The sequence below is a fragment of the Loxodonta africana genome, chromosome 2, assembly GCF_030014295.1.
Source record: "Loxodonta africana isolate mLoxAfr1 chromosome 2, mLoxAfr1.hap2, whole genome shotgun sequence".
Classification (NCBI taxonomy): domain Eukaryota; kingdom Metazoa; phylum Chordata; class Mammalia; order Proboscidea; family Elephantidae; genus Loxodonta; species Loxodonta africana.
In genome coordinates this window covers 17,966,885-17,993,230 of record NC_087343.1, presented here as the reverse complement: position 1 = coordinate 17,993,230, position 26,346 = coordinate 17,966,885, and the positions used below count along the sequence as shown (strand labels likewise).

The 26,346-nt window shown below is 43.9% G+C and overlaps 1 protein-coding gene and 1 long non-coding RNA gene across 5 annotated transcripts in view; one reads left to right on the top strand and one right to left on the bottom strand.

The window, feature by feature from the left end:
- ANKH (ANKH inorganic pyrophosphate transport regulator) overlaps positions 1-26,346 on the top strand; it is a 186,255-nt gene that overhangs the window by 55,509 nt on the left and 104,400 nt on the right. The window contains exon 1 of one of the 4 annotated variants that reach the window (XM_023545392.2): positions 17,806-19,240. The exons of the other annotated variants lie outside the window; for them this stretch is intronic. The gene's annotated coding sequence lies outside the window, so the exon portion shown is untranslated. Of the gene's footprint in view, positions 1-17,805; positions 19,241-26,346 lie in introns of those variants that run through there. 4 annotated transcript variants of the gene reach the window in all.
- Positions 13,653-20,394, bottom strand: LOC135228074 (uncharacterized). The gene is made up of 3 exons (XR_010318297.1): positions 18,331-20,394; positions 18,124-18,253; positions 13,653-15,594 (listed from the first exon to the last, which is right to left on the bottom strand). It is a non-coding gene; the product is annotated as an uncharacterized LOC135228074 (long non-coding RNA).

The following is a 26,346-nucleotide window of genomic DNA, read 5'->3' as shown; positions in this document are numbered from 1 at the left end:
ATGGGGGGTGTTGGGGGGGAGACTGATTCCTGCCCCCACCCCTTTTCTGCTGGAAAGCTGTGAAGACTTAAATATGGAGCTTGGGTAAAACTCGGGCTTCCATGTGGATAAGGTGGGTGAGGGGAACAAGTGAAAGGTGCCCTGAGGATACGTATGAATCATAAGGTACCTAAGGAGATAGGTAACAGAATGTACCCAGCTATTGGTTTCTTTAAATCTTGCTCTTTTTTATATCTGCTTTCAAATTTAAAATGTTACTACTACTATTATAACGAACTCTGTATTTTTTTACAATGAAAGCATGTATTGGCATCTCTGTCCAGGTAAAACCTCTTTGGCTGCTTGCTGGCTTTTCGGTTGCAACCTGGTAACTGCTTTATAAACAAGATACCCCTGGGAAATAAGCAACCTTTTGCTTCTTTGCACTTGCAAATCTAAACATGCAAAAGACTGTCAAGTGTCACCCTTTCTAAAGCCAAGTAAGGCTTCTTGACGGGTTCTAGGTAAAATAAATAAAGTGAAAGAGTCAAAGGTGTACACATATGTGAGAACAGATGGAAGTATCTATAAAAAACCAAACCCAGTGCCGTCGAGTCGATTCCGACTCATAGTGACCCTATAGACAGAGTAGAACTGCCCCATGGAGTTTCCAAGCAGCCACATATATTCATTGAAGACACAACTACAGATACTCTTCAAACATAACTGAACACCTTCTGAGATAGGTTTTCTAGGTTTGAAAGCCTAGGACCATAGTCTTATGGGTCAATTCAGTCAGTTAGCATAACTTAGCTCACAAGAGTTCATGTTCTGTATCCTAGTGAAGTGAGTAGCGTTTAGGGTTTAAAAAGCTTGTGAATAGCCATCCAAGATCCAACTGTTGGTCTCTACTCACCAGGAATAAAAGAGTAAGAAGGCAACCAAATCTCAGAAAAGAAACACATCTACAAGGCTGATCGCCTACACAAGCCATGACCTCAACTACCCTGAGACAGAAGAACTAGATGGTGCCTGGCTGTTACCACTGACTTATCTGACCTGGGGCACAACAGGTGATCCTGGTTAGAATGGAAGAAAAAATATAGAACAAAACTCAAATTCTTAAAGAAGTCCAAATTAACTGGACCACCCGAGACCAGAGGACTCCCTGACACTACCACCCTGAGATGCTTTTTAAACCTTGAACCAAAACTATCCCAAGGACACCTTTTAACAGAAAAGCAAAGTGACACACCAGATAAAGGATATCACCTGTTAAATCGGTGCTCTACTAAAACATCTGTATGAGTCCAAAAGGTCAACATTTAATCCAAAGTGAAGATGAGAGATAAGGGGACAGGGAAGCTAGAGTACTGGAAATGGAACAACCGGAACACAATTAACGAGAATGTGACTCAATGTGGAAAATGGAATGAGTGTCACTGGTCAATTTGTGTGGAAATCGTCAAAAGAGAACCTAACTTGCTGTGTTTATTATTATTTTAATAATAAAATATTATTAAAAAAAGAAATCAGGAACAGCAGTTCTACAACCACAAGGAAATGAAATGGATTATCCTCTAGAGAGGAACGCAGCCTACCTGTACCTTGATTTTAGCCTGATGAGATCTGTACTATACTTTTGACGTACATAACTGTAAGATAATAAATTTGGGTTGTTTTAAAAAATAAAAGTGGGAGGGTTGAGAAGTAAGAAGAAAGGCGGTTAGGCAGTTTCTGCTGAACATAGCATGTATAATTGGGAGAGGACTAATTGATTAATACTTAATGACTTGTGTTAGTGAATGTAAGAAATAACTTGGTGCTTCAGAAACCTTCTTTCTTACGTTCATCTGGGCTTTTTGTTTTTTTCCTTTTCTCTGACCTTCTCGTTGCCACCATTCCATCTCACTTATGTCCACCCATGTTTGTTTCCGTCATCCTTTTCCCACTGGTTTTGGCGTCACACGTAGACATCTTCCGCCATCAGCAAACACCAGGCATAGGGAGACAGCTTCTGACACATTAGCACAGGCTGCCAGAACGCACCACAGAAAGCCAAACGGAATCAGTGAGCTTTGATTCATCATTTCTGCCCAGCGGTGTCCAATCCTAGACTCATACACGATACATCCTTTCCATCTGTCTATTTGGCAAAAACAACAGAAAAATGAGAGCCCATGTCTAAAGGAATTGAAGCATTTTATCCAGTGAAATATTGAATTTAGAAAACGTCACATGCCACAGAATCATCAAAGCAGAGTTCATGTTATTTCTTAATTTGAGAAATATATCCCACAGAAATGCATGACGTTATGTGGAGGAAAGCCCAGCTCCATAGAATCAGATGAAACCACTCTTTCTCCACCTGTGGCCCTTCCTTTCTTCACATCCCGAATGAGTGTTTTTCTTTTCCCTGTGGGAGAGTTTGTTTTGCCATCACGTTGCAGACTGGCCAGAGCTTGTGGCATGTCGTGTTGACTGACCTGCCTCTTGGTTGGGTGAATTTTTGAGAAGCTTTTCTTGGTGCCAGGCCAACCCGTTACAGAGACTCCACTGAGGAACAGTCAGGTATCCTTGACGTTAATGTTCCAAGAAAGACGGCTGAAACCGTTGGGTCTCTCAAAAATATTGACACCCGAATAAAAACCTTTTGTGAAGCAATAGATCCCAAGGAACTAGCCATCAATAAAGCTTTTACATCACCTTTGTAAGGCAGGTCTCACATCTAAGTTTGACTATTTCTGACCTAAACCATTCTCTTCCTCACATGCTGATCTCTGGTGCTGAATCAGATGTTGGGAGTGAACCTATTATGAGGAGAAAATCATCAGTTCAGCTATTTGAGCTTCAGAGGAAATTAAACATAGGCCAGTTTAAGGTAGCTCCTGTTTTCTTAGAGCTTCTAGACCAGCCCATTTTTATTTTGTGTATGAGGAAACTGAGGCCAGGGAAGGTTGTTTGAGACAGCTGCACACTCAGATGTGACAGGTCCAGAAAAGGAATGTTCTCTCCCGAGACAGCCTCCTCTTTCCTTCACCTGCTTTAGGGCAACCAAGGAAGATGTTTTTAGGATTGGAAAAGGAAGACATTTGGCATAGCATGCTCTCCCCGTACAATAATGACCAGGGACGTTGTGTAGGTCAGGAACACCTTTGGACGCATTTTCACCAGCTTGTCAAACAGATTTGCCAAAAATACCTTTAGCTGGAACCAGGACTGGGCAGCTTTGTGAGTGGGCTGGGCCAACAGGAGAATGTCAGGGCCAGAATTCAGAACTGGCTGTTCACAACAACAGCACATCCACGGGGTCACTGCCGCTCACTGGCTGAAGCCCCTCTTGACCTGAAGAGCCCAAGCAGCCGATTCTCAGAATGGAGTGGCCAGATCAACCAGTTGAATTAGGAAGGCTTCCCAGCCATTTGTGTTCAGCAGTGTTTGGGCTCTGTGTTTGCAGCGCCTCGGGCTCTCTGGCACTTGTTTTTGTCTGCCTGTGGCCCTGCTCGGTTCACATGCGTGGCGTTCTTTATGTCTGCAATTGGCCTGGCTGGGCTTGTTAATGTAGACATGAAGCATACACCTTGGTAGAGGCTAGTGAATATTTTTTATCTATGAGAACTGACTTAGGCACAAGAAACAAAGAACATGAGTTTCTCTAAAAATCGTTGCGGAACCTCAAGATCTTTTGTACTTTGATAATGACCTACGAAGAAAGTACAAGGTAAAGTAGCTACAGCCACAGGCGATGTTGCGCCCTTTTGAGTAACAACATGATAAAACCGTGGAGGATAACGATCGAGAAATTTTCTCACTGTGGTTATGCCCTTGATATACATACGTGTGCATGTGGGCACACATGTGCACATACACACACCAACATATATACATACGTACAGATGAACTTCAGTCTGGGCACATATTAACTAGTGAACTGATGGGGAAAATCCTTACAATTGTAGCCCACTGGGCTTCAATTTGTAAATCCTCAAATATAGCACAACCCCAGGAGGCTGTGAATCTTGAAGATATCAGCCCAGAGGTCCTGCTACAGCTGTTAGGTGAAGGATGTTAAAAATGAAACAGATAATGTTTCCTTACTTTTCTAGAAAGTTACAGACCAGAATATTATAAATAGTTTGTCTCTGCAGAATTACAGAACTTGCAGAGAGAGCCAAGTGAAATGCTCAAAAGGACAAGGGTAGGAGGCTGGTGTGTAAAAACATGTAACAAAAGTTAAGACTCTACTCAGCTACCATTAGTAACATTTTGATCAAGAATTCTACAGAGGAATCCTGATCAGAAAGGGGGAAATGCAGAAAGAATTTCAAATTCTCATGGACTCCAGACTTTCTGGAGCCACGGAGGCTGGTTAAACCCCTTAAACTATTGCCCTGAGATAATCTTTAAACCTTAAGCCAAAAATGTCCCCTGAAATCTTCTTAAAACCAAAAATAGTTTAACTTAACTAGTAAAAAAATGTCTGCCTTAAGCATTATGCTCTTTTAAGATCTATATGAGATCAAATTGACAGCAGCGACTCAGAAGATTAGATAGGAACCTTAGGGGGCAGTGAGTTTACGTTAATGGAGGAGGAACAACTTAGAAAAGGAGGGTGTGAATGGTTGTACAACTGGAAGAATGTAGATAGTGTTACTGAATTGTACATGTAGAAATTGTTGAATTGGTGTATGTTTTGCTGTGTATATTCTCAATGACAACAACAAAATAAATAAATACAATTATATTTTTTAAAAAGTTGAAACTCTTAGAGTCTAGAAAGACTAAAGGTCAATTAGAAATTCCAGTTCTGTTTTTAAGTGTATGGATAGAGTAAAAATGGCCCCGGTTTTTAGTAAATATTAGCATTCTGGAATTAGAAGGCCCCATGAAATTTGAAGGAAGTAAAATGACATTTAGAGAGAAAAGCAGACTGGGTGCCTGGTAGTGGACTTAATTACCCCAGGAGGTGTAGCAGATTGGCAGTAAGAGCTATCCAGAGGGAGGCTTAGAAGGAGAGATCCAAGGTTCACCCTTGAATCTGAGCCAAGGAATGCCATAAAATGTACGCTGGTGTTGAAAACAGACTATTGAGCTAAAAAATAATAATGATCTGACTTAATCCATCTGCTTTGGGGTCCATTCATTTACATTTTTTGATACCTGGTTATGGGCCTGGGGCTGGGCTAGTATGTAGATTTAAATCAGTTTCTCGCTCGCTCTCTTCTCTTTCTCTCTCTCTCATAGATTTAAATCAGTCTCTCCTCTCTCTCCCACAGACACACACGTACATACAGTCTTCTGCCTTCACATCATTTATGATCTAGTGGAGGAGGCCAATGTGTAAACAGCTAACTTTATAACCTGTTGCCGTCAGGTTGATTCCAACCCATAGTGACCCTATAGGACAGAGTAGAACTGCCCTGTAGAGTTTCCAGGGAGCATCTGGTGAATTCGAATTGCCAGCCTTTTGGTTAGCAGCTGAGCTTTTAACTGCTGTGTCACCAGGGCTCCTACTTGATAAGGTATGTTTGTTGTTGTTAGGTGCCATCGAGTCAGTTCCGACTCATAGCGACCCTGTGCACAACGGAACAAAACACTGCCCGGTCCTGCGCCATCCTTACAATCGTTGTTACGCTTGAGCTCATTGTTGCAGCCACTGTGTCACTCCACCTTGTTGAGGGTCTTCCTCTTTTCCGCTGACCCTGTACTCTGCCAAGCATGATGTCCTTCTCCAGGGACTGATCCCTCCTGACAATATGTCCAAAGTGTGTAAGACGCAGTCTCACCATCCTTGCTTCTACAGAGCGTTCTGGTTGTACTTCTTCTAAGACAGATTTGTTCGTTCTTTTGGCAGTCCATGGTATATTCAATATTCTTCGCCAACACCACAATTCAAAGGCGTCAGCTCTTCTTCGGTCTTCCTTATTCGTCGCCTAGCTTTCACATGCATATGATGTGATTGAAAATACCATGGCTTGAGTCAGGCGCACCTTAGTCTTCAGGGTGACATCTTCGCTCTTCAACACTTTGAAGAGGTCCTTTGCAGCAGATTTGCCCAATGCAATGCGTCTTTTGATTTCTTGACGGCTGCTTCCATGGCTGTTGATTGGGGATCCAAGTAAAATGAAATCCTTGACAACTTCAGTCTTTTCTCCGTTTATCATGATGTTGCTTATTGGTCCAGTTGTGAGGATTTCTGTTTTCTTTACGTTGAGGTGTAATCCATACTGAAGGCTGTGGTCTTTGATCTTCATTAGTAAGTGCTCCAAGTCCTCTTCACTTTCAGCAAGCAAGGTTGTGTCATCTGCATAACGCAGGTTGTTAATGAGTCTTCCTCCAGTCTTGATGCCCCGTTCTTCTTCATATAGTCCAGCTTCTTGTATCATTTGTTCAGCATACAGATTAAATAGGTATGGTGAAAGAATACAACCCTGACACACACCTTTCCTGACTTTAAACCAATCAGTATCCCCTTGTTCTGTCTGAACAACTGCCTCTTGATCTATGTAAAGGTTCTTCATGAGCACAATTAAGTGTTCTGGAATTCCCATTCTTCGCGGTGTTATCCATAGTTTGTTATAATCCACACAGTCAAATGCCTTTGCATAATCGATAAAACACAGGTAAACATCCTTCTGGTATTCTCTGCTTTCAGCCAGGATCCATCTGACATCAGCAATGATATCCCTGGTTCTACGTCCTCTTCTGAAACCAGCCTGAATTTCTGGCAGTTCCCTGTAGATATACTGCTGCAGCCGTTTTTGAATGATCTTCAGCAGAATTTTGCTTGCGTATGATATTAATGATATTGTTCTATAATTTCCACATCGGTTGGATCACCTTTCTTGGGAATAGGGATAAATATGGATCTCTTCCAATCAGTTGGCCAGGAAGCTGTCTTCCATATTTCTTGGCGTAGATGAGTGAGCACCTCCGGCGCTGCATCTGTTTGTTGAAACATCTCAATTGATATTCCATCAATTCCTGGAGCCTTGTTTTTCGCCAGTGCCTTCAGAGCAGCTTGGACTTCTTCCTTCAGTACCATTGGTTCCTGATCATATGCGACCTCTTGAAATGGTTGAATATCGACTAATTCTTTTTGGTATAATGACTCTGTGTATTCCTTCCATCTTCTTTTGATGCTTCCTGCATCATTTAATATTTTCCCCATGGAATCCTTCACTATTGCAACTCGAGGTTTGAATTTTTTCTTCAGTTCTTTCAGCTTGAGAAATGCCGAGTGTGTTCTTCCCTTTTGGTTTTCTATCTCCAGGTCTTTGCACTTGTCGTTATAATACTTAATTTTATCTTCTCGAGAGGCCCTTTGGAATCTTCTTTTCAGTTCTTTTACTTCATCAATTCTTCCTTTTGCTTTAGCTGCTTGACGCTCAAGAGCAAGTTTCAGAGTCTTCTCTGACATCCTTCTTGGTCTTTTCTTTCTTTCCTGTCTTTTCAGTGACCTCTTGGTTTCTTCGTGGATGATGCCTTTGATGTCAGTCCACAACTCGTCTGGCCTTCGGTCACTAGTGTTCAATGCGACAAATCTATTCTTCAGATGGTCTCTAAATTCAGGTGGGATATACCCAAGGTCATATTTTGGCTCTCGTGGACTTGCTGTGATTTTCCTCAGTTTCAGCTTGAACTTGCATATGAGGAATTGATGGTCTTTCTTTTTTCTACAGTCGGCCCCTGGCCTTGTTCTGACGGATGATATTGAGCTTTTCCGTCGTCTCTTTCCACAGATGTAGTGAATTTGATTTCTGTGTGTTCCATCTGGCGAGGTCCATGTGTATAGTTGCTGTTTATGTTGATGAAAGAAAGTATTTGCAATGAAGAAGTCACTGGTCTTGCAAAATTCTATGATTCGATCTCCGGCGTTGTTTCTATCGCCAAGGCCATATTTTCCAACTACTGATCCTTCTTCTTTGTTTCCAACTTTCACATTCCAATCGCCAGTAATTTATTTCATTTCTTTCATTTTTTCTTTCACTCATATTTCATTCATGATAAGGTATATATGAATGAAGTAAATGTCGTGACCAGTACAAACAGTTGTCTATGAGAACAACACTGAGTAAGGAATGATTATTCTGATGTGAGAGATGGGAACAGTGTCTCAAGGACCTTAGTATCTGAGCTTAACCTTGAAGGATAGGTGGGGCTGGGGTATGGCCAGAAAAGGGGGAGAGAATAGTCTGGACTGAGCAAGATGAGGCAACATGGCAGATGAGGCTGGTGATAGGCCGGGATAGCTGCAACATAAAAAAAAAGGGGAGGCAGGAAGAAAGTGAAGGAGGAAGCTAGAAGGAACTCTACATGGATAGAATTAGGTGTATGTTGTAGGTGATGGGAACCATTAATGTGGTTTGGAGACGAAAGTGGCATGATCTTATGCATCTGAGAAGATGAGGACTCTAGGGCAGTATGGAGAAGTAGTTGGAGAGCCAAGAGGTTAGCACTGGAGTTGAGAAGCTGGGGCAGATATACTGGTTGGGGGCCAAGGACGAGTGAAGCTGAGCTTCTTGCTGAGAGATGCCCTGCCCAGGGGCCATGGGGAGGATCCAGGCATCAATGAGCGGCCCAGTGCACGTAAATACAGACGCCTGCTCACATTGGGGATTTCCAGAATAACGCTGAACTCTGTGATCACCTTAATAGTACAAAGCTGAGGAGACCGGTACATATTTTAATCTGCTTTTCTCCTTCTTTCTTCTTGTGACTTTTCTGAATTTTTATTTTGGCCAAAATAACCCTTTAATAGCCACCAGGTCTTTCCATTTCTCTAGGGAGTTCAGGTGACTATTTAAATGATTCATCTGTTCATTTCTTTTTTGCCCAAATTCATACTCCCTGAGCATCAGTGAACCTGTTTTTAACAACACGATCCTATAACATCCTAAAACTTTCACATGCATTGAAAAATGTGTTTTGCTAATAAAGACTGATTCAACCATGTATAAATATGGGCAGGAGGATTACACAGAATACAAATAAAACCTACCACCCTGCTTGCTGTACATGGTACTCATTTCATTCAGCCTTGCGTTAAGGCTGGCTGTATTGTGTGTCTTTCTCCACCTCTAGACAGCCCATTTCTTCAGGGCAAGGACTGAACTTTGTTTTCATCTTTTTATTGTCCTCGCAAGCCCTTGTACTGCTTGTTCAATGTTTTAAAAAGCCAAATACTCTTAAATACTTTCAGGACCAAATAATTAAAAGTATGGAATCAGGAGTTTTATAGAGCCCTGCTAAATATATAGAGAGAAGGGTGTCATGGATTGAATTGTGTCCCCAAAAAGTATCTGTGAACTTGGCTGGGTCATGATTCCCAGTATTGTGATTGTCTGCCATTTTGTCATCTGATGTGATTTCCTGTGTGTTGTAAATCCTACCTCTATGATGTTAATGAGGTAGGATTAGAGGCAGTTATGTAGACTCAATCTACAAAATTAATCTACAATTTAAGCCAATCTGTTTTGAGATATAAAATAGAGAAGCAACCAGAGAGACAGGAAGACCTCGTACCACTGAGAAAGCAGTGCTGGAGCAGAGCGCATCCTCTGGACCCGAGGTCCTTGTGCTGAGAAGTTCCTCAACCAGGGAAGATTGACCACAAGGATCTTCCCCCAGAGCTGACAGAGAGAGAACGCCTTTCCCTAGAGCTGGCACCCTGAATTTGGACCCGTAGCCTACTAGACTGTGAGAGAATAAATTTCTCTTTGTTAAAGCCATCCACCTGTGGTATTTCTGTTATAGCAGCACTGGATGACTAAAACAAAGGGCCTGTGCTATACTACAAATGGAATTAGAAAAATATATTATTTTCTATATCTAAACTTGAAAGGTAGCTTCTAATGAGCCACAGTGGTACCTTTTATTTTTCTCGTTGGCCTTCAGACTTGGAAGATGAGAAGAAAAAATTGAATAAAATGGCTAATATCAAGCACAAACTTTTTAATGAAAGAGCAAATAAGATATTCCAGCCTTAGGGCCCTGTTGCTGTGGCTGACCTGGGTGTTTAGCTTGGGAAAGGGGTTAATAGCTGCCAAGAATTTCTTTAACAGAAAACAGGAACTTCGTAGAAAGTAGCAAAGTTCCTTTTTAACTCTAGAACTACAGGAAAAAGGAGATTTCAAACAAACTAGAAATGTGTTTAAAATACTGGTAAACTAAAAATTCAGTGGGTTGAAAATTGAAGTTTCTTTCCATCTTCTTTTTGTTATTGTTTTATCACACAAGTTTAATTGTTTGCTCCTTTTCGAGGACAATGTGTAACATAAGCAGAATGCTCTTAAGCTGTTAGTTCCAAGAGTATACACCCACAGGGCAACTCAAAGGGATCTACAATACAGTGGGGCTTCTATGAGCTGAAGCCAGCAATCCTGCCTCCCACTGACGCCACGCACACGGCAGCCTCGTCTGGAAAGGAAAATGTGTCTGGATGGCCAGCGGAGTGGTCACAGAAGATCACAGCACCTACGACCATAGGCTTTCCTTCTTTTTGCCCCTTCTCTGTCTCTGCCCTGTAGTTATCCGTCAGCCTTGTCTTTCATGTGTGAGCAAGGGCATGAAGTGGGTGAGTTTGTTTCACTGGCAGAACCAAGACTCTTGAAAGCCAGAGAGGCTGTTTTGTTACAGCCGAGGTAGAATGTTCAGACAGCACTTGGCTGCTCAGGGCGATGAGGTTAACTTATTGAGGAGGCTGCGTGGGCCGTTCCAGAGGACTCGGAACTGTACTTGCGCTCACACGATTTATCTTTTGCTTTTTGTAGTCCACTTATTTCCCACCTCCCTTCTCCACCCCACAGTGCCCTGGTGAAATCATAATTCCCTGTAAAATGTCATTTTGTTGCCATGGAAATGAGAGTATTGACTCTGGAATTTATGAACGCACCATAAGGTCCAGTAGTGTGGGCGTACAAGAGGTAAAAAAAAAAAAAAAATGACCTTGACAAAGACCCACAAGGTTTGATCTCATACTTTCCCTTCAGATTTTTATATTCAGAAACAATAAACTCATTCTGGATTAATAAGCCAGGGAGCTGAAGACAACTGGTGGCTTCTGAGGTGCAGAAGGTAGAACTTAAGCCTGCCCGTCGGTGTCTCTTTAGTTTCTTAGCGTTAGGAGAAATTCCAGAAACAGGAGAAGGCTGGGATAAATGGCCAGGCATTGAGTTCATAGTTAATTTGATCGGCCATGAAAGTTAATCCTGGACAGATCTGTCAGTGCAGCTACATACAAACATGACCATCGTTATTCTGCTTTACATTTTCACAGTTTCACAATAGTTACTGTCTTCACCCATGTATTTCGAAGTTGCTCTGGCTCCGTTCCTCCCTTAGCTGGGATTCAGAAGCTGTTGAGGGGACACAGCCCTGAGAAGTCAGATTAGGAGGCACCCCGGCGACCAGAGAAGAAAAACAGCAAGCTTCTGTGTCTGTGGCTGAAATTCAAAACGGCATCCAAAAACTAACTTCCTGTTGAGGCTCCTTTGTAAGCAAAACCTTGGTTTCAGATCTTAATTCTGCCTTGGCATTGGGAGCCCAGTGCCCACTTTTCGGTCACACCAAGACCCGGCTGACTCAGAGGAAGGCGTCCTCCTGTTGAGTCATCCACTTCCTGCAGGCCTGGAGTTTTCTTTGGAGGCTTCCCCTTTACATGGCCCCTGGCCTCAGCCTGAGAGGTCTGGGAAACTCTGAAAGACGAGGGTTGACAGCTGCAGGCTTACCTCTGGCTCCTGCATTTCATAGCTCTGATGGCATGTCATACCGTGAAGAGCTTATATCAGTGAGAAATACAAAGCTGTGGAGGAAAAACTCGGCTCTGTGTTGTGCTTGTATACACATCTCATCAGAGCGCTTTCACACTTGTTCTGACATGTGCCACTTTGCTGGCGCATAGACTTACTGTAGGGAGACACGAGGGAGCCCTGCTGGCTCAGTGGTTAAAGCGCTCGGTTGCTAACCAAAAGGTCAGCAGTTTGAACCCACCAGCCACATGGTGGGAGAAAGATGTGTCACTCTGCTTTCATGAAGATTACGGCCTTGGAATCCCTATGGGGCAGTTCACAGTGCCGGCATTTTAGATGTTCATAATCTCCAACAGACGACACCAGTGCAGATACATGTAAAGACACACACATACAAGGATTGAATATATTTTAGTCGACTTGACTTCTTCACAACGGGTTCAGGTTAGGGGTTGGTACCTGATGGAAGGAACCATGTGTCAACAAGCATTATAACCCCTAAACCCTATCTGTTCATTGCACTGACTCTTTAACGTAGTAAGGAATATCATGGAAACCATACAGATAATAAGCTCTGACACTCTGTGGAGCTGGTTTAATACTGGGCTAGTGCGAACAGGGCATGGGAAACATTTCATCACATGGAATAAAAAAAGAAAGTTTTTTTTTTTCCAAAGTACCAAAAAAAAAAAAAAAACACCATTGCCATCAAGTCAATTTCTACTCAGCAACCTGGTAAGAAGAGTAAAACTGTTCAATAGGGTTTCCAAGGAGCGGTTGGTGGATTCGAACTGATGACCTTTCAGTTAGCAGCCATAGCTCTTAACCATTGCGCCACCAGGGCTCCTTTTTTTAAAGTAGAACTGTATTTTCTGAATTCACAATAGTCAATACTGTTCAGAAGGTGGGGAATTCATGTTATATCTAGGATAGCATGGGCTCCCTAAAGGGAAGAATTCACCAGTCCTGCAGACTGTGTTTCTAGCTCCTGTGTTTGTTTATCAGGTGTAAGTTCATGGAATCCTTGTGCCCTTTCTGGCATGTCCTTTTCACACATACACAAGTTCACAAGAGGTCAGTTAAAATCAAGGATCCCCAGGATAGAACACATCTGTCAGAAGAGCCACCATGGCCCGTTCCCATCAGAAGAGCCTCCAAGAACAACACACACAGGAACTCACCCTGCTCCCTGTGTCCCTGAGGGGTGCACAGCCACCCTGCCCTCCTCGCAGGAGAGTGACCTTCTGCCCCTGCCACAGCACAGCGCTTTTCCTTCACCTCCTGGGAAAAGGGCTTTGTAGTTTCAGTGTTTGTTAAATAGCAGCTCATCAGAGACTGCCATAAGGGGGGTAAGGAGAATGTTCCATTGGGCTCAGAGATTATCGGTAAATGGTAATTACGAAAATGAGTAAAGAGCGTTGCACTTCAAACATTAAGTTCTTTGTTTTAACCCCAAATAAGCAGTAGGCTTATGTAGATTTTTTTGTCCCCCCAAATACATTTTTCTGATGGGACGTTTAGGGTTTTTGATTTTTTTTTTTTTGAAGGAGAAGTAAGAGGAGGGAGGAGTTGGACCTTGATAGCCTAAGGCTGCTTCAGCTATATTGAGAGTCACAGAACTAAAGGCCCTCAGAGGGCATCAGAACCACACAGTGACCCGGTAACGTCCCAGTGCTGCATAGCCACTTGTGCCGCAGCAGGGTCGCCCTGTTTGAACCATCGTTGAACACTGATAATGAGTCTTTTTTGCCATGTTCAAAAAAACACATGTCCATTTCCTCAACTGTGTGTGCGCACCTAGCAAGAGTGCATCTTATCTAGAAAAGTCAGTAGTTTCACAAAATTTTATTTCAGTCTTACTTCTATCCCTGTAAGGCTCCAAAAGCAATTATGTGTCCACCCCTGACCAAAAAAAAAAAAAAAAAAAAAACCTGTTGCCATTGGGTCGATTCGGACTCATGGCAACCCTATAGGAGAGAGTAGAACTGCCCCATAGGGTTTCCAAGACTGTAATCTTTAGTATGGAAGCAGACTGCCACACCTTTCTCCTGCGGAGCAACTGGTGAGTTCAAACTACCAACCTTTCAGTTAGTAGCCGAGCACCTTAACTTCTGTGCCACCAGGGCTCCTTCCACCCAGACAATTACATTGTATTTACTGAAAACACAAAATGTTAAGTAGATGCATGTCCTCACTCTGACTGGCTCTCTCCCTGCTTGCCTTACTTGCTAGCCAGTCATAGAATTTTAAAATTCATTCACTCTTCCTTTCATTCAAGAAAAAAATTCGGAGTCGAAAACTGTGCTAGGTGCTGGCAGTACAAAGGATAGGTGGCATCTTGGCATTCGTGGACCTTGCAGTCTGCTGGGGGCTACAGCAAGTAACCAGTTACAAGATGGTTTGAGAACTGCGGTGATGGGGGGCGTGCAGTTAGGAAAACATTGCAGAAATATGATATGGACGTCAGACATTCCAGGATTCAGATTGTGAACTCGCTAGGTGTGTGGTCAGGGGGAGGGGAAGTATTTAAATTCCCTGTGCCTCAGAGTTTCTTCATCTATATAAAACAGAAGTCATAAGAGGTAATACATAGGATTTGCTGCATAAGATTCTTGTAGGACCAAACAATGAAGCCCTTCATACATACTTTATCAGCAATAAATGGTAGCTGCTGCTGTTGTTGGTTTCGACATGTAGAGTTAGAGGTGTCTGTAAGAGCCCAGCTCCTAACCAAAAGGTCAGCAGTTTGAATCTACCAGCCATTCTTCAGAAACCCTATGTGGCAGCCCTGCTCTGTCCTCTAGGGTTGCAATGAGTCGGAACTGCCTCGATGACAATAGGTTTGGTTTTTGGTTGAAGAGGGCATGTAGGGAGCTCAGGGTAGAGCTGTCAGCTGGAGAAGGAGATATGCTTGAAAGCCACCATGATTGTAGAGTAAATTGAAACCTTGATTTCTCTAAGGTCTAGAGAGTATAGAGTAAGAAGAGTTGTGGAATACAAAAGTTTAAGACAGAAAAATGAACCTAAAAAGGAGACTGAGGGTGTTAAAAAAAAGAAAAAAAATTTTTTTTTAGAGAACATAAAATCCAATGCCTTCATCCGTACTTGGGAAAGAGATTTAGAGGTAGGGCTTTCAAACTTTTTGACTGGGGAACACAGTAAGAAATGCATTTTATATCACAGACCAGTATACATACACTCACACGCAAACAACTAAAGGATATTTTAATGCCGAACATGACCCATCAAATTAATTTCCAACCTACTATGGATTGTCATCCACAGCATGGAAAATGTTGATCTAGATTGATTACAACACTTACCAAAATCACTCTGCAACTTGGCTTCAGAGCCAACAGGTTGGTTAGTCCAACATCACTGCTTGAAGATGGGTGAGTCATACTGTCTTTCAGCAAATACTTATTGAGCACCTACTATGTGCCAAGTAATTCAGCAAGCTGTGGTTGGAATCATCGGGGAGATTGGGGGCTGGAGGGAGGGCAAGAGCTGACCTAGCCTGGGGATCAGAGATCACTTCCTGAGGAAGTGACGTTTGAGATGGAGGATGCTGTCTTAGTCACCTAGTGCTGCTATAACAGAAATAACGCAAGTAGATGGCTTTAACAAAGAGAAATTTTTTCTCTCACAGTCCAGTAGGCTTGAAGTCCGAGTTCAGGGCACCAGCTCCAGGGGAAGGCTTTCTCTCTCTGTTGGCTCTGGAAGAAGGTCCTTGTCATCTGTCTTTCCTTGGTCTGGGAGCATCTCAGCCCAGGAACCTCAGGTCCAAAGGACGCACTCTGCTCCCAGTGCTGCTTTCTTGGTGGTATGAGGTCCCCATGTCTCTGCTCACTTCTCTCTTCCATATCTAAAAAGAGATTGGCTTAAAACACTACCTAATTTTGTAGACCTCATCAATATAACTGCTGCTAACTGGGTAATCCATTTGATTACATCATAGTGTTGGGATTTACAACCCAGGGAAATCACATCAGATGGTAAAATGGTAGACAATCATACAAGGGAATCATGACCTAGCGAATTTGACAGATATTTTGGGGGGACACAGTTCAGTCCCTGACAGATGGGTAGAAGTAGCCAGGGGAAAGCAGGCAGGAGGGAGAGTGGGGAGGCTGAGTGCGAGGGAAGCATCTGGAACATGAAGGAAATGCACTGTCTGGAACATGGAGTGGGAAGGAGAGGAGAAGGTGAGGGGCCAGACCTTGGAGGACCTCAAAAGCCAAATTAAGGAGATCGGGCTTTGCTTTGAGATGATGAAAAGTTGTTGAAGGAGTGACAGGGTCACATCTTCAGAAGTTCTCTCCAGCTGCTAAACAGAAGTGGACTGGAAGAGAGCAAGACAGAGGCAGAGAGGGATCCAGTAGTAGGGCTTCTGCAAGACAGGTGAGAAATAATACTGGTCTGAACTAGGCTGGGGGCGGAAAGAAATGAATGGACTTGGTAGATGTTTAGGAGGTTGCATCAACCGGACAAGACGATTGATTAGAAACAGAGGGACAATGAAGAGAGAGCCATTAAAGATAACACCCCAAGTCTTTGGTGGGGATGGCCATTAAAATTGGAGCATTGAAGGAGCAGCCTTGGGGGGCGGCAGAGCCTAAAATGATAAATTCATTTTTGCACACGTTCAGATTGAGGTACCTGCCGTGGGTGATTGACTGTCTATCTGGGGCTAAGGAGAGGGGTCCCAGGTAGAAACATAGGTTGGGACATTGTCAACATGGAGACAGGAATAGAGGCTGTAGGAATAGATGAGATTACCTAGGAAAGTGGCTGCCAAAACTTTTTTGACAGCAACCCACAGTAGGAAACTCATTACGTTGCAACCCCATGTACACACATGTGTACGTGCACACACACGCATGACTAAAACAACCTATCCTCACTGCTCGCATGCTAGCTGATAGCCCTGTACTCTGTTTAATAAAAAAGCTGGTTGGAATGTTCCGAGTTGTTTTCATGACACACTCATGTCTTAGAAAACATGTAGAGGGAGCGGCCCAGGACAGGCATAGGCACTCTGCATCCTTGGTTCCCCATTGGACCCACTTTCCCCTCCCTACTTCCGTTTGCAAAATGTCCGTTGGAGGAATGTGTGACATGAACCTCAGAACTCCTCCACACAAAGACGTTTGGGGAAATCTCTACTGCCACGGTCCTCATTGGAGACTTAGCACACACATTGAGAACCTCTGTAGTTAAAAACAAGAAATTTAACTTTGTTTCCTAGAGTTATTTGAATACCTAAGGCATCTTTTGCACATAGCACCTATTCACATCTGGAAGAAATAGTGTTCCTAGAATATACTTTCAGAAACACTGCTGGTTCCTGTATCTCAGTATCAGAATGAGTGTGATCACCAAGTCAGGCATAGGGAGAAATTGGAACTAGTAGAATTTGTTTTCTGGAAAACCAGAAAACTAAACCCACTGCTGTCGAGTTGATTCCGACTCATAGCAACCCTATAGGACAAAGTAGAACTGCCCCATAGCGTTTCCAAGGAGCACCTGGTGGATTCAAACTGCCGACCTTTTTGTTAGCTGCTGTCACATTTAACTATGCCACCAGGGTTTCCTGCTTTCTGGAAGGTCACGGAGAATTTGAAGAGTTAAAGAAGGCATCTAATAAAAACCCCACCCACTGCCGCCGAGTCAATTCCGACTAACAGTGGCCCAGTCACTCCATAAATCTTCTAAAATATTTGCTTTTGTAACATCCTTGTATAGTTCCAATTTGAAAATGGCAGTCTCTTCTAAATGGTGGCTGATGGGGTGTGAAAGAGAAGGTTTGCCTAAAGAATCCAGAATCATCTTTCCTGGTTTTGTCTTATCTCATTAGTCAGTTTCACATGAGTTTGGAATAATTTTCATGTAAAATGAGTTTAACAACTGCAAAGTATTGTTAGGGAATTCTCATTTGGGAGAAAAGCTGCATCTATTTTTCTTTTTTTCAATCGCAGGAAGTGCCGCCCGTCCAAGTAATGAGCAGTGTGTGTAGTAGGTCTCAGTTGGGTTGTGTTATCACTGACGGAGGTACAGTTTTCCATCCTCTTGTTGTTTGGTGGTAATGGCTCCAAGTCAGTGGCCAATTGCCATCAGATGCCACAGAACATGGACAAGGTTTCTGTGAGCAAACATGAAAACCCAAGCTTGGGAAAGAGTGACGCTCGCTGTGGTGTGTGATGGGTGAGATGGGGGTTGGGGGGAGACTGGGCCAGGCTTGGGTGCAGGTATCACCCAGCCACGTAGTATAAGGCCCACGTTGTTTCTGTGCACGACCCTCTAGTCCCATCCCTCTAGAGCATGAGCAGTGCAGAAAGGGACCCATGAGCTCACAGTCCAGAGGACAAAAGCAATTCTATTTCTCTTGCCTCACCTTGTGCCACAGCAACGTGTGTTTCTTCAAAGTCCTGGAACAGCGTAGTGCTAAATGCAACCTTAACACAAGTCCCAGGAAAACAGACTGGTCCATTCCAAGCCTGGGGTTTCAAGTCTTCAGGTCATGGCTGTTAAACAGCAAGCATATTATATGGTTTGTACCAAACTTACTATCCTTTCATGAGAGAAAAGAATTAAACTGTACCTTAAGAAGTGCTCAGCTTATGGGTGTCAGCCTTGAACCACAGAACATTTCCAAATTAGAGCAGTTAGTAAAACCGTCTGAGAGCGGGGAAGTTATCTTTAAACTGATATATTATTTCTAAAAGCAGTTCTTTGCCTCAACTGCCCTTGACCCCACTCCCAGATGTCCTGGCTGGTCCTCCCACATCCTATAAAGCTGAGTCTTCAGTTCAGGTTCAGGCCCATTGCTGCCCCGCTCTACTTCCTCCTCTCTGTCCACCCCTACTACAACTACACCAGGGATTCATAGTCAGGGCTGGGCCCAGTGAGCCCTGCAGGTTGCAGTGCCACCTTGAGTTTCCCAGGTCTCTTCTAATGGCTAAAATAAGTGTCCTTCGAAAGAAGGTTCTGGAACAGGCCAGTTCTGCCAGTATTCTTACCAACCATGCTTTCCTGCCCTGGACTGCTGGACTTCGTACGTCGACGCCCCATGCATCAACTCATCTACATCCTCCGGGATTTGGTTCTCATCCATGACCACAGATCGTAGTGATATTTGTGTGTATCCCAGCAAACGTTTGTCATCAGATAAGTGTTGGCTTAGCAAACACATTTGCTTTGCAGGCTGAATGGATCATTGGTTAGCATTACTTCTTCCACCGAGAGAAAAACATTTTTCCTCCAGTGGGCGGTCGCCCTGTGCATTGTTCAACGGTCAGCAACAGGGAAATTGAGCAATAACAAGTCAAGACCAAGAGGCCTTGCTGCCCCGGGAGAGATCAAATGGGGCAGGAACCACTTCTGCCAGGCCTTGCTTCTGCCCTGCCATAGCCACCCAGCTATCTGGGCCGCAAGATGCCACCTGCAGACTTTCAGGACAAACTGACTTAGGATCGGGTTTCACCCGAGATAGAGGAGATGAGGCAGCAAAGGTGAGGACAGCCACCAAGGCTCTTTTTTGCCAGTAACCTGTCCTTCCGTGCCACTCTGTTCCTCTGTTCCTGCAAGTTTCCTGGCTCTCACTGCTGGCCCTTTGCCTGTTGGTTCTGCCTCTGTCTCCCCTGGGCCTCTCTGGGTTGCTCCATCTAGAACCTCTTACCCTGCTGACCTTCAGGAGCTGTGTTGCCAGATAACCCTTCATCTCGCCATCCTCAGATCCCCTTCAGACCTTCCCAGGAGGCTCTGCACAGGCACGACCCCTTTGAGGCTGGGGGATGTCACGGACTGAAATGTGTCCCCCCAAAATATGTAGTGTAAATCCTAACTCCTACACCTGTGGTTATGATCCCATTTGGGAATGGGTTTTCTGTATTATGTTTGTGAGACAGGATTAGTGTAGGGTGTGTGTTGAGTCAATCCCTTTTGAGATATAAAGGAGATTAAACAAGCAAGCAGAGATGGGAGAAGATAGACGCCATGCCACGTGAAGATCACCAAGGAGCCAAGGAATAGAAGCTGAAGAGACAAAGACATTACCCCAGAGCCAGCAGAGAAAGCCTTACGCCAGAGATGGCGCCCTGAATTCGGACTTCTAGCCTCCTAAACTGTGAGAGAATAAGTTTCTGTTTGTTAAAGCCACCCACTTGTGGTATTTCCATTACAGCAGCGCTAGATGACTAAGACAGGGAACTGTCCGTGAATACTGGGCAAGCCAGCAGAAGGAGGGGGCACTTAGGGGCAGGTCTAGGGGTCAGTGGGATCCTGTGTACTCTTTCCTGCACAGGGGACATGGCCAGTGTGGGGTCAGTGTGTGACTGGCTGCCTGTGGTGAGCCCTCCTTAGGGTCTCCACAACTCAGAATACTCCTGTGGGGTTTTCAAGTCCAGAAACCTTTGCTGTCCAGCATAAGGCAGACTAAGTTTGAGGTAGCCTGAGTCTGGGGAAACTTCCTTCCCTATGCCTTCCATAGTTCTTAAACTTTGGTAAGAATGTCCTCCTCTTTTATTTTAGTCTTCATTGTAACAAAGTATTGTTTTATTGGTTATGTAATTTCCAGAATGGAGAGTCACGGGTAGTGTTTTCAGCCTGTGTTCTCAAGTACATGGTTTCAGGCAGTGACGCCCCTGCTGCTTTCTCAGCTGGAAACTCTTTCATTTAGCCAGTGTTTATTGACAGCCTGTGTAAGGGCAGTGGTGGTTCAGTGGAAGATTTCTTGCCCTCCACACTGGAGACCCAGGTTCAATTCCCAGCCAGTTCGCCCACGTGCAGCCACCACCTGTTCGTCAGTGGAGGCTTGCATGTTGCTAGGATGCTAGACAGGTTTCAGTGGAGCTTCCAGACAAGACAGACTAGGAAGAAAGGCCTGGTGATCTCCTTAAAAATGAGCCAGGGAAAACCCTATGGATCACAGCAGTCCAGCCCACAGCTGATCATGGCGGATGTCACAGGACTGGGCAGCATTTCATCCCGTTGTGCATGGGGTTGCCATGAGTCGGGAGCTGACTTTACAGCAGCCAGCAACAACGTTGACAACCTATACACGGTGGTGAGCCCAGATATACAGTGCCTTCAAGGAGATTAACCTGGGGCGGAGCATCCTGGAGACGGACGAAAAACCGATCTTCTTACATCAAAATACATGTTGGCTCCTGCCCTTCTTTCCCACCAACAACACCGTGGGGCCTGGATCCGCGTCTCTTACCTGGGGTTCTATTACAAGAGCTGGTTTTCTTAACTCTGCTTACTTGCCATTCTAGTTCTTTAAGCACATTCCTGCCAAATCACTCTTTGTATACACGGCACTCACAAGCTCACAGTCTTTCTTACTGCCTATTGGATTCATCAAAACTCCCGTTGTAATGGGGACCCCACTCTAGGCACCTAACCTAAGTGCACTCCATTCCACCTCGCCCCCCTGAGCTGGCCTCGTCTCGCCCCTGACCCTGACCAGGCTGAACTCGGCACTCCCTGCAGCCCACTGCCCTCCTTTCCACCTACTCAGGGTTCTTCCCCGGTTCTCCAGCACACACAGCTTATACATCGTCTGTTTCCCTGCTAGTCACCACCACTGTTTAGCATCTGGATTGTTTTTTACTTGTCCCACAGTGTCCTTGTAGCCTCCTTTCAAGCAGGGACCACCTCTTAAACCTATTTTATATGCCACAGGGGTCTTGCCTAGTGCTGTCTCAGGCACATATGGGTACTGAACAAATATTTCTTCTTTTTTTTAGTTAATTCTTTTGTTGTTGTCATAGTTGAAAATATGTACGTCAAAACATACAACTTAACAATTTCTACACGTACAGTTCAGTGACATTGATTATGTTCTTCAGGTCGCACAGCCATTCTCGCTGTCCTTTTCCAAATTATTCCTCCCCCATTAACAGACTCACTGCCCCCTAAGCTCCTTATCGAATCTTTCCAGTGGTGTTGTCAGTTTGATCCCATATAGATAATCCTTTAAATGAGCACAACGTTGTAGGCATTCTTTACTAAGAAGCTGAAGTATTGTCTGGTTTAAAGACAACTTCAGGGGCTGAACACGTACTTTTTAAACAAGTAGTGCCAGACAGGCAGGTTCCGCAGTAGCACCTGCGGGGAAGAGACTTGCTGGAGTGCCAGGTGAGGCTTGGGAGGACCCCAAGGTAGAGGCCCAGGTAGATATTTGACTTGAGGTGTGATTGAAAGCTGCTTTTAAAATGTAAAACCAGTGCTTCATTGTATGCACTATACACTTGTCTTTCTTAAGCTATCAAATTAATGAGGATAAATATTGAGTAATGAAAAGTTTACTTGATTTTGGTTACCTGCTACTGCTTTTGACTGGGTGGCTGAATCTATTCAAAACCAGTTTCTTTCTCCCTCCCTCCCTCTCTCTTTATTTAGCAAGGGAACTATGTTTATAAAAAGAAAACAAGAGGCGGAAAGGGTTTATTAAGGCTGGGGGAGCGTGGCAAGGGATCAGAGGGACTTGGTGTATAGAACGTGCTTTCAGAACTACTTCATTGAACTGATTCTTTGCATTTTTTATGTACTTTGCAAATAACTACCACAGTTGTTGTTCTTGCTGTCCCTGTCTTCCCCACTGACCAGAGAATCATCGAATCTCAGACAGTTTGGGTTGGCATGGTGTCTTAGCTATCTAGTGCTGCTGTACCAGAAACACCGCTTTAGGCAGCCCCAATCTCCTGGTTTACCTGAATGGCTGCTCCACCCTTTGAGACCCCAGAGTTCATGGCTCTACTATTTGAGACTGAGGCAGCTCTGCTTCCTGGTTCCTTGGCCTCTCGGCCCCTCGGGCCTCACCGCCACGTCTACCCTGGTGGGGCAAGTGTTCCAAAGCTCTTTAGCTCCACCGATCAATGCTCAGGGCACCCCACTCGGCCAGTGAACTTTAACCGAAAGGCACTCAGCTCTCCTGCTCCATGGGTCAGCTCTAGCACCATCTCACGCTGGTCTCCTGGTTCTGCTGCTGCCACTTCTCTGCTGCTGTTTCTGCCAGCAGTGCCATCTCCAGTGTAATGGCTCTCCTCACTTCCTTCTGGGTCCTCACCAGAATTGCCTTTGATGTCTGTAATTCCACCAACAGCCTCTTCAAGGCAATCTGGGCATTCACTATTAGGCACTTTAAAATTCTTCCAGCCTCTACTCATTCACAGTTTCAAAACCACTTCCACATTTTAGATATCTGTTAGAGCAGCACCCCACTCTTCCAGTACCAAATTCTGACTTAGTCGTCTAGTGTTGCTATAAGAAATACCACAAGTGGATGGCTTTAACAAAGAGAAATTTTTCCTCTAACAGTCTTGGAGGCTAGAAGTCTGAATTCAGGATACCAGCTCCAGGGAAAGGCTTTCTCTCTCAGTTGCCTGGGGGGGAAGATCCTTGTCATCAATCTTCTCTGGTCAAGGAGCTTCTTAGCACAGGGACCTTGGGTCCAAAGGACATGCCATTCTCCTGGCTCTTGTTTCTTGGTGGTGTGAGGTCCCCCATGTCTCTCCTTACCTCTCTTTAATATCTCAAAAGAGGTTGCTTAAAACACAACCTAATCTTGTAGAGCGAGTCCTGCCTCATTAACATAACTGCTGCTAATCCCACCTCATTAACATCATAGAGGTAGGATTTACAACACATAGGAAAATCACATCGGTTGACAAAATGGTGGACAGTCACACAATACTGGGAATCATGGCCCTGCCAAGTTGACACACATTTTTGGAAGACACAATTTAATCTATAACACATAGTTACTTCTAGAACACTGAGCTCATCCAGCCACCCCAGAGTTAGAGTCCCTGGGAGTTTCAAATGCTTAGCTGCTAACTGAAAGGTTGGAGGTTTAAGTCCACCCTGAAGTGACTCAGAAGAAAGGCCTGGCCATCTGCTCCTGAAAACTCAGCCATTGAAAACCCTATGGAGCACAGTTCTACTCTGACACTCATGGGGTTGCCATGAGTCAGCATCGACTCAACAGCAGCTGGCTTGGCTGGCCTATATTCTCCACCAGATCACATGAAGGGTCCATATAGGTAGGACCCAGTTGATCAAGGAAGTAATTTTTGGCATGAATTTGCCCACAGGCTGTGGCCATTTTCAAAAGCAAGTAAATTCCAGAAGATTCTTAGAGTTGCTAGGGGTCTTTAGGACTAATATTCAGTGTGTCTTGAACCAAAACTACACCCAGAGGTCCCAAGGGGGACTTGAAGTTTTCTCATGTGCCAGGGGATTTGGTTTAGTTCAGGGACTCACCCATCCAACCATCATATCTCCAGTGTTCTTATTCGGAGGAGGAAAAAGGAAGAGAACGTTTGTGGTGTGCTTCTTTGGAACTAAGCGCTTTCACACTCATTACCTCAGCTACTCCTGAAATCTGTTGTTCTACAGGCAACACGTCTGGGTGAGTGTTCCTATTTTATAGAGGACTGTCCATCTTAGAATGGTGAGGCCATATGCCCAAGTCAACACAGCTAGTACCTGGGGAAACTCACATCCAAACCAGACATCCCACAGTTTTCGGGGCCTTGGCGGCACAGTGATTAACCATTTGGCTGCCAACCGAAAGGTCAGCAGTTTGAATCTACCAGCTGATCCTTGGAAACCCTATGGGGCAGCTCTACTCTGTCCTATAAGGTCACTATAAGTTGGAGTCGACTCAATGACAACGGGTTTGTATTGTTTTTTGGTTTGCTGGACTTAGAGGCCAGCGTCCCAATTCAGCCACTAAGTAGCTTTTTGACTTTGGGTAAATTATTCTCCATGAGCCTACATTTCCCCATCTCGAGAGCTGAGAACCCCTTCCTTCCAGGCATAACAAGAGGATGAAGTGAAAATAACCACTGCAGACCCCTGTACACACTTAGGAGGTACTTGAAAACAGTTGGACCTTTGTACAACTTTGCATATTTATATTGGGATGAATATGACAATAATTTAGGTTTCTACTTAGCAGTTCCTTTAAAATATGATTAAAAAGAAGAAAGAGAACCTATGAATAAGTGACTTGAGTCTCATTCCAAATCTATTTTAAGGTTCCACCCCTTTTCAAAACTTAGAGCCAATGTCAACAAATACTTAGTTTGTCTAATCTTCTTGTGGTTTGCATAGAAGGTGGATTCAGTGTTTTTGAAAGTTTCGACTTCCTGTTTTTCCCTGACCAGTGTTTTTCTCTTTGAATTCCTCCGTTTCTACATCAGGCAAGACTAGTGCTGGGTTCCATATGTGTTTGAGAGACCTAAAAATTAGATGATCTAAAAGTTTGTGTCATATTTATCTGTTTATTGTACTTTCGTCTTTACATGGAAGTAAGTAATTTATAGAGAAATGTTTTTCGTTCTGTAGATTTAGAAAGACCGGGGGAAACTGATCCTAAATGCATTTTAACCTGCAAGGAGATATATTCTATGTTGGGGAACTGAAAGATGTCGTAAAGATTCCTTTAAAGCAGATTATAATACACTGTCAGTTATTAATTTTTCACAGTAAGAAAATATAACTACTCAAAGTCTACAGTTGTCATTGTTTTTAATCCTTACAATCCAATAAAAATAATCTGCACTTTGCCATTTTGACAGTTAGCAAATAACGTTGTATTCTCAGTAAAATAGGAAGAAATGTTCACTTTGATTTATTAGTGCTAAGAAGTTACCATGCCAAACTACTGAACACTTCAGAAAGCTTCCGGATGAGCACTGCCTAGAACGGGAACTGCGCTTTTTCACCACGTCCATTCGGGCAGTCCAGCATGCGTTTAGAGTCATGGAGCTGGCGCTGAATGTGATGTGAGGGTGTTACATTGGCACAAGAGTGAGACTTGGGAAATCAGTTCTAACACTGAGATTTGAAATGATTCTTAGATAATGCAAATGCAGATATCTATCTGTTTATCACATATCTAGCTGGCTGATTATCTATAAATGAATTTAGATCTAGTTATACTGAAGAGACCCCAAGTCACATCATGACATGTGAAACATTTTTTGGGGGGGGGAGGGGTGGAGGGCACAGTTACTTAGGGCAATTTCCATATGCCTTTGTCCAAACCCCCTTTCCACTCCTTTTCATCATTTAGTAGTAGGATCCTATTCTGTAGGACTTTTCTAGTTATTCTGCTGTGTTCATGTCCTAGAGTGTGTTTCAGCTGATAGTTCTGCGATGGGCCTTCTTCCCACCACTTTTTCCATATTCAGCTCCTTGAGTCTGTCATCCTTATCTCATGAAAGTATCCTAATATTTATGATAGCTCTTCAGTCAGTAACTGTTACCAAAAAAAGAAAAGATTCTGTCTCGTGATGACCCTATGTGTGTCAGAGTAGAACTGTGCTCCATAGGGTTTTCTGAGGCTGATTTTTCAGACGTAGATTGCTAGGCCTTTCTTCTGAGGTGCCTGTGCATGGATTAGAACTGCCAACCTTTTGGTTAGCAGCTGAGCACTTAACTATTTGTGCCACCCGGGGCCTCCAACTATTACCCAGAAGCCCCAAATTTTAAGGTTCGTGAGGGACTGTAAAAAAAAAAAAAATGTTCTGTTTGTGATAAGTTAACCGTCTGTGGGGCTGCCAGGTCTTGTGGATTGATCACTAAGGAGCAGGGTGCCCGGCAA